Raw genomic sequence first — 18280 nt, 5'->3', positions numbered from 1 at the left:
TCACTTTTCTCGCCGACTTGTAAGGTCTGTGTAGACCTTTAACAATGTCAAGTTAAAATCAATCGATCATAAAAGATGCAGAGAAACGAGTGAAAAACATCATTCACTTTCTATATCAAATCCTATACCGATATCGATCATAATGGTGTTTATTGATTTTTTCTACCTGTATAAGGAACAAATCGCATCAAAACAATGGACAATGGCGTGGTTAATTTACAATAAACAGGGCGTTATGGGATATTTTGAAGAATGTACAAGGTCGAATATTATTTAAAGACATTTTTCCTTAGACCACCGGGGGTCACGGTGGCTAAGTGGGTAAGACGATGGCTCGCTAGCCTGGAGGTCGGGTGTTCGATCACTGCATTGGCCGAGAAAGTTCACCCAGATTTTCCGGTGTGGTTCCCCCTTGTCAGTGATGCAGGGCGGAGGGCCTGACAAGGATAGCTGTCTAGTAATTCATTCGGATGAGAAGCGTTCACGTAAAAGATACATTGACAGTTGGAATTCGATATAAGAGTAAGCCGTAGTGCCGCTGTCCGGGCAAAATTTCCGTCATAGCACACTGTATGGCGTATGTCCATCTTCATTAGCCCAGTCCGGAGCAGAATAGTAGGACGTTAAATCCCATTTCATTTCATTAAAGACAGTATGAGTTAACAGCCGTATACTTATTATTTAGGCAAGTCATTCTATGTTCAATATAATATTTCATTTTCATCGCGCTGTTCAAGAGTTTAGATATATAACAGGTTGATTTAATCCTGCATCATGAAGCATTATACTGATATAATGTCTCGAACACTTGACACATATATTGTATAAATTAGCCTTGCCACTTGAGATATTAAAACCGTGTATACATGTATTAGCGTAAGTTATCTGGTTAGTTACGTATTCAATGTGAGGATAAAATTGTATTGACAAATAACCCAATGGTTACGGTCACACCGACTTAGAAAAAGAATATTACCTAATTTGGTCAGCAAATATATACAATACTCCTCGCAGTGTTTCGTTTGATTAGAACTAATCCCACCTAACACTGCTGTAATGTAACCAACTTTCGGTTCCAAATTATGACTGGTCAATAGTTCGGAGCAAAACAGTAGGACGTTAAACCCCCATTTCATTTCATTTTTCCTTAGATCAGCGAGAAAACCGAGCCTATGACCAGAGACATTGTATTTATATATCTCACAAGAGACATAGTTGAACTAATTTGTTATACCCTAAACCGAACAGGAATAACGACGATAAGTTCATTCCATAAATATAAAAAAAAATAAGTTGTTAATACTTAATACTTCTAGTATAGGTTTCTTTAAATATTAACACCAGTTGGAGGGGTATGAAATAAATCTGATACCCCCCCCCCCCCCCGTAAACAACCCAAACAAAGTACTTGTATTACCAATTACACATTGTTGCATTACGACGGTATTAATACTATATTATTAATAAACACAATATGCCTGAAAAAGTGTCAGCAATCAAAAGAAATCGCCCCCTTTAATGTCTATTAGTTACGGATGTAACTTTCAGCACAAATTTTCAAATATTATTCACTGGTGGACTTATCTGATTATGTCACAACAATCATACAACAATCATGTTTAAACATACATTATGCAAGATCTAAATCTGCATGTCTTTCTTTAGGCCTGACATGTTATATAAATTATTAATTAAACATTAATTAACTTATCCAAACCATAATCAAGTCTCGATGTCATCGCTAGCCTGCGATATTTACTGGATTTGAATCCGATTTGCTGCTCAACGCTCATTGTCGACATTGATGATTTAATCCAAAACTGGATAGTCGAGACTATGTTGTTTATCGTACCGACTTTAGTATTGATGATCGAGGCTAGGCCTAAAATTCAAAAACTATTATCTCGGTTCAGAGTGGATCAATTTGACTGACATTTTCAGCAAATTCACTTTACATTATCTAGTTTTTAACTAGTATTGTGATAACTGCAAGCTCTTTATCTAATCGCCCATAATGCCCATTTAACGGATATCTCGAAATAATCGATAAAGAAAATAGTGGGAAAAATAGTTCTATCGAAAGTGTAATTGATATGTACTTGAAAATATCATTGATTTTTACTCGAAAATATCATTGATTTTTACTCGAAAATATCATTGATTTTTACTCGAAAATGTCATTGAAAATCTAACGGATTTTTATTCGAAAAATCTAATGGATTTTTACTCGAAAAATCTAATGGATTTTTACTCGAAAATCAAATTGAATTTTGCTCAAAATTTCAATGTCGAGGATAAAAAACAAAAAAATGAGGATTTTTAAAGAATTTGAAAACTGTATATCATGTACATGTACTTGTATTTGTTTAATGTGTTTGGCAGGTAATTCTTCTTTGATGGGTGAAGTGTTGACTAGCTAGAATAAAGCCACCAGTAAATTACATTTGTCCTTCTTTTAAGACGTTCTTATCAGAGCATAAAATATTATAGATCACAAAGACAAGTCCTTAAATAACCTATAAAAATATTTCTATTGACCAAAGGATTGATAATTAAAAATCAATAAATCCAATGATTGATTGAAACAAGATATTGATTATTGTCTGACGTCTTTCCAAACCAACCACGCAGCTAGACAATACGTGTACTTTAAATTTTGTATCTACACTGAAAAAATATTACGTGTAATTATAGACCCTGTGTTCTTTCAATTACACGTCCATACATAACAATAGCGACTTTATTGTTCTAAAACGTCAGATACACATGATCTTTTCGTGTCCAATAGAACACTTGTTTAACTATATCCAGGCCAAATGCAAATATCGTCAGTAGGGGCGTCACGTGGGGGTTTTGTGGGTACTATATGGCGGACTTGATATTGATTGGGATAATTTGACCGAATAATTGACAGGTTGGCAGCCATAAAACCAAGGCGGATTAGTATCATTAATACTCTGGTTAATTTAGGACAACTCAAATCTCCAAAAGACCACTATAATAGTTAAAAACTAGATAATGTAAAGGCAATTTGCTGAAAATTTCTGTTAAATTGATCCACATATGAACCCAGAAATAAGCGATCGAAAGTTCCGCATAGCCTCGGTCATCATTACTAAAATCGGTACGACAAAAATCATAGTCTCGATTGTCCATTTAATCGTTAAATCCAGAAGGAAAGTTATGCAGCAAATTGGATCATAATCCAACAATTATCGCAGGCTAGCGTTGACATCGAGAGTTGATTATGGTCTGGATACGTTAATTAATGTCTAATTAATAGTTTATATAACATTTCAGACCTAAAGAAAGACCTACAATAGGCAGATTTAGCTCTTGCATAATGTATGTTTAAAATTGTGATATAAATGTGATTTAACTTCATATGATATGTCTAATTGAAGTTGTACAATGGCGACTCACAAAATCATTTATTTTGTATTCCTTCTCGGGGACGTTCTCTGAATTAAGTATTTCATCTGAAAATTATGGCACCGCTACTGTATTATGTACATGCCCGTGTGCAGCCTACAATCTGTTGTATTTCGTCAAAAAGAGGGAATAACCTAATCAGCCCTGTTTATATTATTTCCCTTCACTGCGCAAGATTACGATAAGAGGATATGTGTCGAAACGTCGTGTTTTATAATAAAATCAGGGATTGTTTCGCATATAAATCGTGTTCTGTTAATGTATTAATACTTAAGATTATGTCACCTATAAGTTAGTTACAATAAGTAACAATGACGAGGTATACATTCTCAGAAATAAAGGTTTCAATATTTTGAAAGATCGTTAGTCTTGCGCGATTTTTTGTTTTGTTTATGCAAGGTCACTATTTACCGAAAGGCCTTTTTTGATCCGGAAATGGCCCCTAAGCGCTTATTGTTCTTTTTTTTTGTTGCTTTGGGGGTGCAGCTCTTCGGGAAAGCCCAAGACTCCGCCAATTTAAGTGCGATTGACATGAATATTTGATTTTGCAAAATGGCTGCGATGAGTTAACTTCTGGCATTTCCTGGTTCATAGTATGACAGTATTTGTTTGTATGAACATATCATAATATAGACTCCATTCTGACACATTGTATAATAAATATCTATTTATCAATAGGCTAACAATTCATGTTTATTTATGAACTGTAAATCGTTTATTAAACAGTAATAAAGATCATAATATATGAATACACCTTTATACCTTTAGTGTGCCCTTCCCTGTTCCCTCAATGTTGTTAAACACATGTTCGTATACACACACAAAATCTATAGCTTTTCATTCAAGATCTTTTGTAAGTTGAATTGACCTAATATACTTCGTATTATGAACACATATATGACTTTAATGTACAATATTCACATATCTGCTTACACACAGAAATCAAAAACAGTATTAACATCAAAAGGTGGGCTTAATATTCAAAAACTTGGAAAGATCCTTTTACAAGCAATCAATATGCTAACATTAATGATAGACAGGGGTCTTTGTACTTTCAAATGCATCAAACTTAACGTTGAGGCATAATCATACATATAATAAGTTTGAAAAGGTACGCATAACCTTGTAGATGAACCAACGATCCGGGTTCATACATTTATTTGCGCAGGGAATTAATTTTGAACCTGTTATGAATGAACACTTAATCCATAATAGTTTATTTATCACACCAAACATACACACATTGTAACAAACGCTAATGGTTTTCTATAGGGGTTTTAACAAAGGTTACTACATGTACTTTTCACATGACCCTTCTTCTTTGATCAACCATAAAATGTAACATATTTTTTTTTCTCAAAATAACCCAACTACGCGAAAAGCTAAATATTGTGGCCATTTAGCAGGGGTCTTTGTTATATTAAAAATTTGTTTTTTGTGACAGTTTTCCAATTACATCGAAAATCTAGATGTCTTACCTAAGGATATTGTGCAAACCACAATCATTGATCAATAATCGAATAAAAATATTTAAAAAGAAGGAAAATCATAGATATTTTGGGATTTTTGGGGAGCTATTTTGTGACTTGACCTGGGAATATATATCTTATATTTTAACCTATTACTCAGATCAATAATCGAATGTAAATTATTAAACCCTGCCACGCGAAAATCAATATTTGGGTCAATTTGTGACTGGACCTGGGAATATATATTTTTTTTACCTACACCTGAGAATATTAACTACCCGACATAAAATCAAACAGAAAGATAAAATGTAGCAGATTAATGATGACTTGTGTGGATTAACTGTAATCCAGTTTACATGTACAGGTATATAAGCCAATATTCATAAGTAAAATTTTACCCTATTTATATTTACATGGGCTGATAATGTATATTTACATACATGGCTAACACAATCACCTTGTTTATTATACCGATCATAGTTTCCTGTGGTCGATTATCTCGCAGGGTATAACACCGTCTATTATAAAAGGTACCCATACAGATTACTAGAAACTGGGACCTCGTTAACAAAAAGACATTTTAAAATTCTCACCTTATTCACTTAAATCCAATATGTCAGAATACAATCACATGATATATCGAATGCGTATAAGTATATATATACTTTAATATGAAGTTGTCATGATATCACCGTTAGATTGATCATGATTCACAATGGCTGTAAATGAACGGTTGCTAAGGTAGCGCGTGCATGGTAATCACATGGCGTAAAGTTGGATTGACATACCTGATGGATACGAACACGACACTAATGAGATCTCTAAGATAATTAAAGGTAATCCTTCTATACGACACCAATCCTTGTTTAAAAATTATAAAGGGCTAATTAAAGTAATTTATACCATTTTGGAAATGTTTCAAAAATAAAATATGGACCGAACAATATAATCCGATTAGCCTTGGACGTTTAATTTAATTAATTAATCGATGAAAAAACTAAAGGCAAATAATATAATTTCTTTTCTGATAATGTTTAAAGGCTAGGTTCAATTTACCGTTGGATTATCATTACTATGTTAAATCATGTATAATAATATTCAACTGGCCCGGTGATACTCAAAATATCTATCTTATATACACTGAAAAAACACTTGTGTTGGATCTCAACACAAGTACTTGTGTTAAAACTAATCTACACAAGTTATGTGTTGTTTTGCATTGCATTAACACAAACTTGTGTCGATTTATAAAATCTTGTGTGTTTTTTCATATCATTAACACAAGTAACGTGTACCTTCCACGATTTGTTTTCTTTTTAAGAAAAAAACTCCATACAAAGTCTGAATTTGGGAGTCGTCAAGTTTTAAGAAAAGTAATAAAGGGCTTAATTCACATCTCGAAAATCACATACTGTTCTTCACTGGAAGGGAGTGAGTACCAATTAATCAGACAATTGCCAGACAGACTTGAATGTTAATTGGTGTTAAGTTGTCTGTATAGTTAAAATGTCTGTCTTTTTTTATTGACCCAATAAACTGATAGACCAAATGAATATATAGTGTACATGTGATTTTCAGCACCCTGGTGTTTTCGAAAATTGATTCAATGTGCAATGAACAAAAGAAATGAGTAAAACTCTTAATAATGTAATTGGTTGATGTAATCGAAATTGGACAGTATTGGTTAACTGAAAAGTAACCAATCAAATTTAATTGATCATCCACGTGTATCTCATAATCGACTTATTGATATAATGGTTCTCCAAGTTATCTATACTTTTTGTCTGCGATATCACTTCGGTGGAAGCGGACGTAAAATACAACTAACTAAGAAGAAGTATCTATACTTTAGTCATTGCGACAAATTCTTTCTTTGATATTATATCAGCGACATTCAGTTAGATGTAGTGACGTTAGCATCAACAGAGTGCTTTAGCCGTGATATTTTTTTAAAAAAAATTATAATGGTCACATAGAATACCAGACCGCAGGTTTGTAAATTTTATTTCATCTAACTTACCTGACAAATACGTATAGAATATCTATTCTCGCTTGTCACACAAACTCGCCACTTCCGGTAAAAACAAAAACCGGAAGTAGCGCAGTCATGCGCACTCATAACTTCCTTTACCTGAGTGAGTGCGCAAACACCCATCACTTCTTTCTCGGCGATAAAACAAGTCACACGTGTTTTAGTTTAGTTGTTTGACTTAGCAACAATCGTTGTTACGATGGATAATATTTCGAAAGAAAGATCGGATTCTGAATCTGAACCCGATGAATCAAAGGTTGGTAATAAATCATCGAGTAGTTGTAGAACGGACGGTAGAGGCCGTCTTAGTACAAGTAATAAGGTATCAAATTTAGAAAAAAAGTTTGATTTATTACTTGAACGATTATCGAGAAATAATGCAGTTTCGCCACGAAGGCGATCAGCCATGATAGTTTCTAGTGAGGACGAAGACCTCATTTCCCTTCAACCGGGACAGACGGAAACTCTGACTAGTGAGGACGAATCAGGGATGCTTCGTTTGGATCCACAACTGTCTTCGGATTTTTCAAAGAGTACTAATAAAGGGCTTTTTGATTTGTTTGGCAAGGATGCCCTGACTAAAGCATCAGAGGACAATACACAAGGGATTACTCTAGACAGCTGTCAGAAGGAAGTTTTACTCCAGAGCTGGAGGGCTGCTAATCCCAGTAATGTTTCAGCTTTTTCTGAAGAAAATTTTCAGACTTTCTCTGTGTCAAAAGAGACACAAGAGTTTTTAAAGGTGCCATCATTAGATGAGCTAGTCGAATCCTGTCTAGTTAAAAAATTTGGGAACAAGGCAGCTTTTACCAAGTCAGGAGCCTTCCTCTTTTCTCAGCCGTTTAAAATGCTGGAGAAAATGGCATTTAGAGGACAGCAGTCCGCTTATTTAGGGATTATCATTCAGTTGTATTTACAACAAAATTTAGCCTTTTTGTTGGAAGTTGTGCAAGACAAGGAGTTTGACAAGGCAGATATAGTATCTCGTATTAAAGATATTTTTGCTATGTCGACTAAGGGCCTGGATCAATTAGGTCGAACAGGTGCATTCCACCATATGACTCGTAGAACGGTAGCCATGTCAGACACTTCACTGTTTCAATTAGATAATGCTAGAACAATTTCTAATTTACCTTTAACAGCGGATGGGGTGTTCGGGGTAGACTTAGAGAAAACTCTAAAAGAGAGAAAAGAAAAGTTAAAGTCTGTAGCAGACATTTTACCTTTTTCTGCAAAAAAACGTAGAGCCCCAATGGAAGAAAGCCATAACTCAAAACGCCCACGAACATCGGGTCAGAATAATACGAACTCTAATTTTTCAAAAAACTATAACCATAATAATGATTCCTTTCGTTCCTATGAACGAAATAGCAGAAGATATGGGCACCGTACAGACGATCAGGGTAGAGGTTTTAGAAAACCGTCAGCCACAGTCACGAGTAACAGTCAAGGAACAGGGAAAAAGCCCTCCTTTCCCAGACAGTGACTTGGTAAGTTTGAAGTTGAGACCAGACATTCCTGTCGGGGGTCGCCTGTCATTGTTTTTGAAGGAATGGAAGTTGATAACGAAAGACATCTGGGTATTATCAGTAATAGAGGAAGGCTACAAACTAGAATTTGTACAAATACCACCCTTTTTAGGGATAAAACAAACAATTTTAAGAGAAAAAAATTCAGATATTATTTTGGCAGAAATAGCCACTTTATTAAAAAAAGGGGCAATAGAAACTGTGTCTTCTTCTCAAGCAATGACAGGTTTTTACAGCACACTTTTTCTGGTCCCAAAGAAAAATGGGGAAATGAGACCAGTAATCAATTTGAAACCGCTCAATCAATATTTGAAAAAAATTCATTTCAAGATGGACACATTATTGAAAGTCTTGACATCAGTAGTGCAGAAAGGGGATTGGGCAATATCCATAGATTTGAAGGACGCTTATTTTCACATCCCCATTTTTCAGAAGCACCGAAAATATCTACGCTTCAGTGTAAACGGTCAGGCGTACCAATTCAAGGCGTTGCCATTCGGCCCAACATCAGCCCCACGGGTATTTACGAAGGTGTTGTCAGTAGTTGTGGCCCACCTTCACTTCATGAATGTCCGAATGGCAGCTTATTTAGACGATTTATTAGCAGTAAATCGGCAGAGACAGGTCCTGCTAAGAGACAAAAGGGTGGTGTTGGATCTTTTAATACGACTAGGGTTTGTCATAAATATCAAGAAGTCCGAACTGGTTCCGGCCCAGAGAATTGTGTATCTGGGTACCGAATTCCATTTGGATGCAGGCTTGGTGTTTCCCACTCAAGAGAGGGTAGCCCTGTTAGTTTTAGGGATAAAACAAATTTTCCGTCCAATGTCAATAGCCAGGGACTATCTTCGGGTTTTGGGAATGATTGCCTCAGCATTGCAGATTATACCAAACGCAAGACTGTTTATGCGACCAATCCAAATGTATTTGTTGAGAAACTGGAGACCTTCTGTAATGAGTATGCATACTCCAATCCCTTTTTCTCAAGACCTGGTAGTACACTTAAGTTGGTGGTTGCAGGATCTAAACATTCTAAATGGTCAATTTTTGCAACCCATGCAGTGCACGGTTTCTCTCACGACCGATGCGTCGATGATCGGTTGGGGTGGACACCTCGCAGAGAGAGGACCATTTGTTCAGGGGATTTGGCCTCAGGAATTATTAAATCACCACATAAACTTTCTAGAGATGAGAGCGGTTTATCTGTGTCTGGAGTATTTTTTACCACATTTGAGACACAGGGGGGTTCTAGTGAAATCAGACAATTCAACAGTAGTCCAATACATAAAGAAGCGGGGCGGGACCCGTTCTCTGCTTTTATGTCAGGAAACTTGGAATCTCTGGAATTTAGCGCTGTCAAATGGGATAATCTTAAATGCAGTGCATATTCCAGGGGTCAAAAACACACTGGCCGATTCATTGAGCCGGAACATGATGCGAGCAACGGAATGGTCTCTGAATCAGGACACTGTTCAAAAGATCTTTTGGAAATGGGACCGCCCGTTAATCGATCTGTTTGCCACAGAGAGCAATCGAAAGGCTCCAATATTTTGTTCATGGAAGTTTCATCCCAAAGCTCTAGCAATAGATGCGTTGACAATCAGTTGGGAGGGAATGTCAGCCTATGCATTTCCACCAGTTTGTCTAGTCCCATTAGTACTTCAACAGTTCAATATGTGTCAGAACTGCGAAATGATCCTGATAGCCCCATTCTGGCCGCGACAAATATGGTTTCCAAACCTTCTCGGTTGTCTGGTCGATCTTCCTTTTCGATTACCCAACAGGACAGACCTACTACAACAGGGACACCACCCAGTGGTTTATCACCCAGATCCACAAACACTGTCGCTGGTGGCATGGAGGTTATCAACAAACGTTTCGAAAAGGAAGGCTTTTCTTCGAGAACTAGGGACTTGCTCTCAGCCTCTTGGAGAGCGGGAACCTGTAGGGACTACAACTCAAAATATAAAAGATTCTATAGCTGGTGTAGTCGGAAACAGGTTGATCCTTTTTCAGCATCTCTGAATCAAGTTGCAGAGTTCTTATCAGGATTATTCGATGAAGGTTTAAATTACAGAACAATAGCTGGCTACAGGTCAATGCTATCATCTGTCCTTGAACCTATTGACAAAATACCTGTCGGACAACATCCTTTAATTATTAGACTGCTTAAGGGAATGTTTAATACTCGACCTCCATCCAGACGGTTGGCACCAGAATGGGATTTAAATAAGGTTTTATTAGTGTTACAAGAGCCACCTTTTGAACCTATGCACAAAGCAAATTTAAAGTTTGTTACTTTCAAGACAGTGTTTTTATTTGCCATCACGTCTTATCGTAGGTGTAGTGACCTTAATTCTTTAAGATTAGGAGAAGGCAATGTAAATGTCCTGGCTCAAGGTTTACAGTTTATAAGATGTGGGTTGTCTAAACAGGCAAGAATTGGCCATGAGGAGCCTATCATTTTTATCCCGTCTTTTTCGGAAAATAAAAAACTAGATCCGAAGAGGGCTTTCAAATACTATTTAAAATTGACAGAGCCTTTTAGAGCACAAAAAAGTGTAAATAGTACAAACGTTTTTCTCAGTTACACCAGACCGCATTTACCAGTATCCACTCAGACTTTTTCCAGGTGGATAGTGAAAACAATAAAGATAGCCTATCCAGATATGGTTAAGGTACATGCTCATTCAACCCGTTCTGTTGGGCCATCTTGGGCATTATTTAAGGGATTTTCAATGAGACGCATTTTAGAGAGTGCGGATTGGTCGGATTCATCAACTTTCATAAAATTCTATTTGCAGGATAAGCATACATGTAGTAATATAATGAGTTAATGGTGTTGGTGTATATATGTTATTGGTACAAGCCACAAGGTGTTGGATATATAATATATATGTGATTGGTACAAGGTGTATATATGTTTAAGAAGGTTAATCTTCTTTCCCCGGCGAGTTTTTTCGGGTATGGTTTTTACAAGGTTTGATATAACCTTTGTGGAGGTTATTAATACAAGGTATATTAGATGAGTTTAATGCTTACACTCTGTTGTTCCCAACTCCTTTTTTAAGGATTGCTTAGAAATCAGGTATATTCTATACGTATTTGTCAGGTAAGTTAGATGAAATAAAATTCATAAATTTGAAATAAATTCAAATTTTATGAATATACTTACCTGACAAATACATGACACCCTCCCTGCCTACCCCTCAGAGCAGGTTTCAGCATTTGGGCGACTTGTTTTAGCGCCTCGATGAAGTGATGGGTGTTTGCGCACCCACTCAGGTAAAGGAAGTTATGAGTGCGCATGACTGCGCTACTTCCGGTATTTGTGTGACAAGCGAGAATAGATATTCTATACGTATTTGTCAGGTAAGTATATTCATAAAATTTGAATTTATTTCAAATTTATGAATTTTTACAAAAAATAAAACCGTGTATTTAATTTAGCATGTATATATTGCTTCTATGTATATAATAATTCGTTTCGTTTAAAACAGTCAGATTTAGAACCACTGCCACTGACTGCACCGGAATTCTATTTATATAATGGCGCCACAAAGAATTTTTTTTTTGATGTGTTCTAAAAGTGTTCCGCTAATTCAGCAATCTAATGATTCTGTCTTAATTTTTCTGAAATCGTGCTTAATTATTATTAGCTAATCGGCGCTACACCGTTGTTCAAATACTTATAATTGCAAGAAACCCCCGACTAGGACCAGCAGGTAAGAATCTGTCTTGATTTTATAGTAATGCCCGGTTGCAATTATTGGCCGCCATCTTTGATTTTTATAGACGTTCGGGCCAAAAAAAAAGGAGAAATGTATATCCAGACATGGACTATAGCTAGATACTAACTTTTGTGTTAGTTGTTTATTTGAAATGTAATCTTAATATTTCTGTAAAAGAAAAAAACAACAACAAACAAATCAGCCTTTTTTTATATCAATGTCATCAATGTGTAGGCCTAATAATTAGACTTTCAATGATTCAGAAGTTTCTCTACAGTTTCGTTATTTTTTTTCCAGTGATTGATGTTAGCATGTACTACACAAAGAAAAACAGGTAACAGAATTTCATTTCCTTTTAATATATTTTTTAAATAATGGCCAATAATTGTTATTGTATGTAACAGGAAAAGTATTTATCTCTGTAGAGAGAGGGCGAGTAAATGGGGTTTAAAATTCACTAAATTCACTTGACACAAACTATGCCATTCATTTCCTTGTATTAAATTGGTCGAATCAAGTAGGCCCATGCTTTATGTCCTAGAATCAAGTAGGACGGGTTTTTTTCTTCCGTTTCCGCCCTTTTCCTGAACACTGTCTCATTCTATTGCCATCTGTGTATGTTGTGTTATATTAATTCTGCATAAACCTAGAGTTGTTGTTAGTGTTTGTCGGATAGATCCTTTATACTTACTGGCGCTAGGTAATTTTGAGGCTAATATTGTTCAATTTTATTTGAATGATTTGCTTGCGCGTACCGTAGGAGTGTATTAGAAACAGTGTTCGCGCAGGTTCGAGAACGGCTGAAGAACATGAAAACACTTTCATGAGTCTCGAACATGAGAGAACGGTATCCATGGTAACAAGATGAATTAAATTTATACAATCTGTTACGATAACTTGTTTGGTATTGACTTCGCTATTAAGCATACTTATGATAAATTATGACTCCGTTTTACTCCTTTTCAATTCTTTGGATGACGATTACATCACCTTTTGATACGCCCACATGGAAATGTGGTCGCATATTGTCATCGCCCTCGTCCGTAGGTTTGTCCGTCGTCTACAGACCTGATTATTTTGAAATTGATATGTTGTTTATTTTAATGAGATGAATCCTATTTAATTTCAATAATTTCCGTTAGTTTCTTCTGGAGTTATGGCCCTTGTTTCACTTTGTGAAATTCATTTGCATCTTTTAAATTAGTAAAACGAAGACGTCTATTAAATTTCTGCGATTTCCGTGAATTATGTCTAGAGTTCTGGCCCTTGTTTCACTTTTTCGAACCTTGTGAACGCGCGAACAACAAAATTATCATCCGATTTGTATGCATTATTTAAATTAGTAAAACACAAAACAAAAAAATCTGTCAAATTTCAACAATTAAGGCCCTTGTTTCAGTTTGTAGAACCTTTGTAAACCCACATACGACAAAAATTATAATCTTTTCTTGTAAATGCCCACATTACCTACAAAAGAATGAATATGCGACAATCCCTGTTGACTGAGCAAACGATTAAACTGCTGTGGGCATATGTTTCGTTGCCTGGCAACCTAACTTATTTGATGTTATACTGGCCACATACTACATCCAATTTTCGAACGGTATTAAACTTTTAAATTAATAAATGCACCCATGATGCTGTTTTCTCAGCAGTTATCGATGCGTCGACCATGTTTGTTCTCCCTCACACCAGCTATGAGGTAGTGTGGGATTTGAGAACGGGAACGTGTTCGTGAACGCATTCCAGACTGCTCAAGTCCGACAAGAACCCATTCTCCGTCCGTTCTCTGCACCGGAACACTGTTTCGAATACACCCTAGGGGTATTTAGCAAAGGGAGGAAACCGGAGGACCCGGAGAAAACCCACAAGGCTGGACAGGCGACCTTATTCCTAGTCACATTCAAGTGGGGAATCACATAATAATTGCCTATTTCAAATAAGATATTTGCATATAAAGAAAGTAGGCCTACAGCCTCTTTCAAATGTGATATTTGCATATAAAGAAAGTACAAACTTAAATCGTCAGTGCTGGATAAACTAGCCAAAGGATTCGGCTGAATCAATTGGCGCTAAACTTCACCTAGTTTATCCACTGACATACGCCCGAATCAAACATGTTTAATATATTTGGTCGAATTGTATTTGAGTGGTGTGTCCGGCTGTCCGCTTCGCCGAAGCATTCGTCTGATTTTAGAATTCATTAACCAATCACCACTCATTTATATCGAGTGGGTATCACAAACTAGCAGTCGAACTGTGACACGGGTGCTACAGCCAACAAATTCCAACTACCATACTATCGGCTTAAATGCACGCCAATTGGACCTCAGGTTTTGTGTTCCATTGAAACGACTAGAAATGAAATGGGGTTTAACGTCCTACTATTTTGCTCCGAACTGGGCTAATGAAGACAGGCATACACCACACAGTGTGCTATGAGGGAAATTTTGCCCGGACAGCGGCAATGCGGTGTATCGAATTCCAACTGTCAAGGGATCTTTTACGTGGACGCCAACGTGTACACGGGACCTCGTTTTTTCGTATCATCCGAATGACTAGACAACTGTCCTTGTCAGGCCCTCCATCCTGCATCACTGACAAGGGGGAACCACGCCGGAAAATCTGGGTGAACTTTCTCGGCCAATGCAGGGATCGAACACCCGACCTCCAGGCTAGCGAGCCAACGTCTTTCCCACTTAGCCACCATGACGACTAGACAGGGAATCCATGCTGAAAAATCCAAATGAGCTTTCTCGGTCAACACTGGGAGCAAACCTGCAACCTCCCGGGTAGCAAGCCAGTGCCTTACACACTAAGCCACATGGCTCTCTTCTAATTACTGTGACAGTCCAGTCACATGACAAACAAGGGTTATTAAAACAGATTTCCACGGCTTCGGTAAGATCTTCGGGATTCAAATGGTTTTAGATATCACACAGTTTGTATATGGTAAGGTATCTTAAACAGTTAATTACATGTCACATATTTATATTTTTCAGTTTCCATATTAGATGCCATAGCAAATCAAAGATCATATAATAAAATAAGTCAAAAAACCCAAATATGGGAAAAAAGAGCTGAAGAAATGGTGATTTGAGCACCTATGATTTCTCATAGTTGTTTTTTGAGGGTGAGTGTTCAATTCTAATAGAAAAGATTGTTGTTGTGGTATTTTAGAATCTCACCATAATGTGTTTGGCACAATATAGCCCGGTTGGAGCTGATGTGACATAAACCTTAATTTCATTTTAATATTTTGAAATTTAAAATTCAGTTTAGTATAGTAAAACTGTGAAGTACATGTATGTGCACAGACAGAATCTTACTTATGTCCAGATACATGTAGATATGACTATCTCATCTGTGGGGACCTACGGTGACCAAGCGGGTTAGACACTGGTTCGCATATTTTAAGGTCGCGGGTTTGCAGTAAGACAATGCAGAACGGAGGGCCTTACAAGGACAGCTGTCTAGTCGTTCAGATTGAACAAAAAACGTGGTCCCGTGTACACATTGGCGTGCATGAAAAATAGCCCCTGGCAGTTAGAATTTGATACAAGAGTAGGCCTTAGGGTCACGGTACCCGGCAAAATTTCTCTCATAGCACACTGTATGGCATATGCCCAACCTCATTAGCCCAGTCGGAGCTGAACAGTAGGACGCCGAACCCCATTCCATTTCATTTTTTTCATTTTGTCTCATCTGTGACAAAGCAAACCAACACATTACAATGCAATGTAATTAAATTAAAACTTTCATCTTTTAACTGTCGAGTCGATTTAAGTCAACTAATACATAGTATGTTTTTTTTTCTCCGTTAACTACATCAGAAAGATCAAGACAGTTGAAAATGGCTATTCATATTATGGAAACTTTTTCTCACAGAGCTTGATAATCAGGTAAAATGTAAGTAACATACATATTTGTATTTTTAATCATCAACTAGTTCTATACACTTGATTGGTAATCTAGTTATTCTTCTTGGGGAAATACCTAGGACTCTCCTATTCAAGTCTTGGCATTCTTGATTTTTGACAATCACATCCATTGATTTTCTTCAAGTTGTGATAGACCCTATGTGTATTTTTACAGTAAATAGCAGTATAAAATTGATGGACAATATTTTACTTTTCAAATAGATTTTAATAGGTAATATCCAATTTGTTGTCGATGGAAATAAAATATAATAATCTGCCTGGGTCTGTTACTGGACAAGACACAATAAGTGTTACCCAAAGATGAAACAAAATAGAGACTCAGTCTCGATGTGGCAAAATAAATTGTTTATTTAAACATTGTGAACCATAAATAGTAAGAAAGTATTCTTATTGCCTACTTTTTATTTTTTAGGCTGGAAGATTATTTGATGTATGATAACAACAAGAGATCCCAAGCATCAATTTATTTTAAAATTCTGGAAAAGAATGCATTTGACCCAATTTTTGAATATTTATTTTTTGTTTTTACTGTTAAATATTCTTCCCAAACACAATTAGATTTTAATTCTCTACAGAAATTTATGTATAATATAGAATGTAAAGTGACATATTAATCACTTAGAATTTGGTCGGAAATCATAAAGTATTTAATAGGCATAATCTAGAAACCAAATGTAGATCAAATATACCCAGAATTACAAAAAACCTTGACCTACATTAAGGTGACTTTCCCTTGCTTATGAAATGAAATAGGGTTTAAGATCCTACTTTTCTGTGTTAATATGGTGATTCTGCCCTACAACCTACTCTTATATCAAATATTTCAACTGTCAAGGGTTGTTTAAAGGGAACCCAGGAGGGCCGAATGGTTAACACACGCACATTGGATCAGAAGGTCTGTCACTGAGTCAGATAATTCAATTGTCAAGGGTTCTTTAAAGTAAACGCAGTGGGGGTAGTTTCAATTCCGGGCTTATACCCAATTATCCCTTGCCATGTCCTACACTACTGACGTGTGGGAACTATGTCGGAAAATCCAATTGAAATTTCTCGGCCAATGCCTTATACTCACTGAACCACAGTGACTCCTCCTTGCTTTTGACTTGTGATTATTTATATATATTTTGTACATATTATTTAATGTTTGCGATTTTCTCTGATATTTTTTTATTTTTCAATTCTGTAATCTTGATGCTTTGCTCCTTTTATGTACAAAATATTCATTTTGTTTGTTGTTTTTTTAATGAGGAAAAGGTTCTACATCATTTTATTACTCCTGCAAAATAGTGCATTTTTCTTTTGTTAGTTTTCTGTGTATGCTAGTTATTTCTAGATGCCTCTCAAATCACTTGTAATATGACTTTGTAGCACTTTTCAGTTTCTGAAAGTATTTCAATTTAGTGCATAATTAATCTAATTAGGGCTTGGTTTGGATGTTATTAAATTTAGATATATTTGAATTATATATTTTTGGGGTATGGGGTAGGGATCTTTCTTTTCTCAGTTCTTGTTTTCGGGTAAAGAAAAAATTAAATAGCTACTTTGTATTTTGTGATGTGGGGGGGGGGGGAGCAAAGTATAACAAAATTTTTATTAGTATTAGAATTATATCTCTGTTTTTCTGTTAACATTTCAAATGATGTCTATTTAGTTTTGATTTGGTGGTGTTAATTTACTTTTTCCTATCATTTTATGAATAAATGATAATTTAACAAATAAAATTATTGTTACCTCATTTATCAAACTTTACAGGTTAAACAGAGCAAAAGGGGTGGGGGCTGCATGGGAAAGATTGCTAAATTAAGGGAACATAAAACACAAGTTTTGGTGGTGGTTATACACAAGTTTTTATGAAACCACACAAGTTTCAGAAATTTCAACACAAGTTTCAGAAATTTCAACACAAGTTTCAGAAATTTCAACACAAGTTTCAACACAAGTATTGTGTAGATTTTCACACAAGTTTCAACACAAATTTGTATCGTTTGGTAAATTTTAACACAAGTCTTGTGTTGTTTCAACATTTAACACAAGTTTGTTGTTAAATAGAGACACCTAACTTGTGTTGAAAACAACACAAGTTTGTGTTGATTCAACACAAGTTTTTTTTCAGTGTACTATTAAAATACAGATGTGACGTCATCCT

At 35.9% G+C, this 18280-nt stretch overlaps 1 protein-coding gene and 1 long non-coding RNA gene across 3 annotated transcripts in view; one reads left to right on the top strand and one right to left on the bottom strand.

Annotated features, from left to right (window-relative positions):
* The window catches only part of LOC126814314 (prominin-1-A), a 46094-nt gene extending 40488 nt beyond the window's left edge, over positions 1-5606 (bottom strand). For both annotated transcript variants that reach the window (XM_050539395.1, XM_050539396.1), the window contains exon 1: positions 5495-5606. The gene's annotated coding sequence lies outside the window, so the exon portion shown is untranslated. The remainder of the gene's footprint in view (positions 1-5494) is intronic.
* Positions 5607-15264: 9658 nt separating this feature from the next.
* Positions 15265-17917, top strand: LOC126814355 (uncharacterized). Its single transcript, XR_007677556.2, has 3 exons — positions 15265-15326; positions 16027-16102; positions 16547-17917. It is a non-coding gene; the product is annotated as an uncharacterized LOC126814355 (long non-coding RNA).
* Positions 17918-18280: the final 363 nt, after the last annotated feature.

The sequence above is a fragment of the Patella vulgata genome, chromosome 3 (genome assembly GCF_932274485.2).
Source record: "Patella vulgata chromosome 3, xgPatVulg1.2, whole genome shotgun sequence".
Classification (NCBI taxonomy): Eukaryota; Metazoa; Mollusca; class Gastropoda; family Patellidae; genus Patella; species Patella vulgata.
The sequence above is the reverse complement of the archived record's forward strand: the minus strand, read 5'-3'. Positions and strand labels throughout refer to the sequence as shown.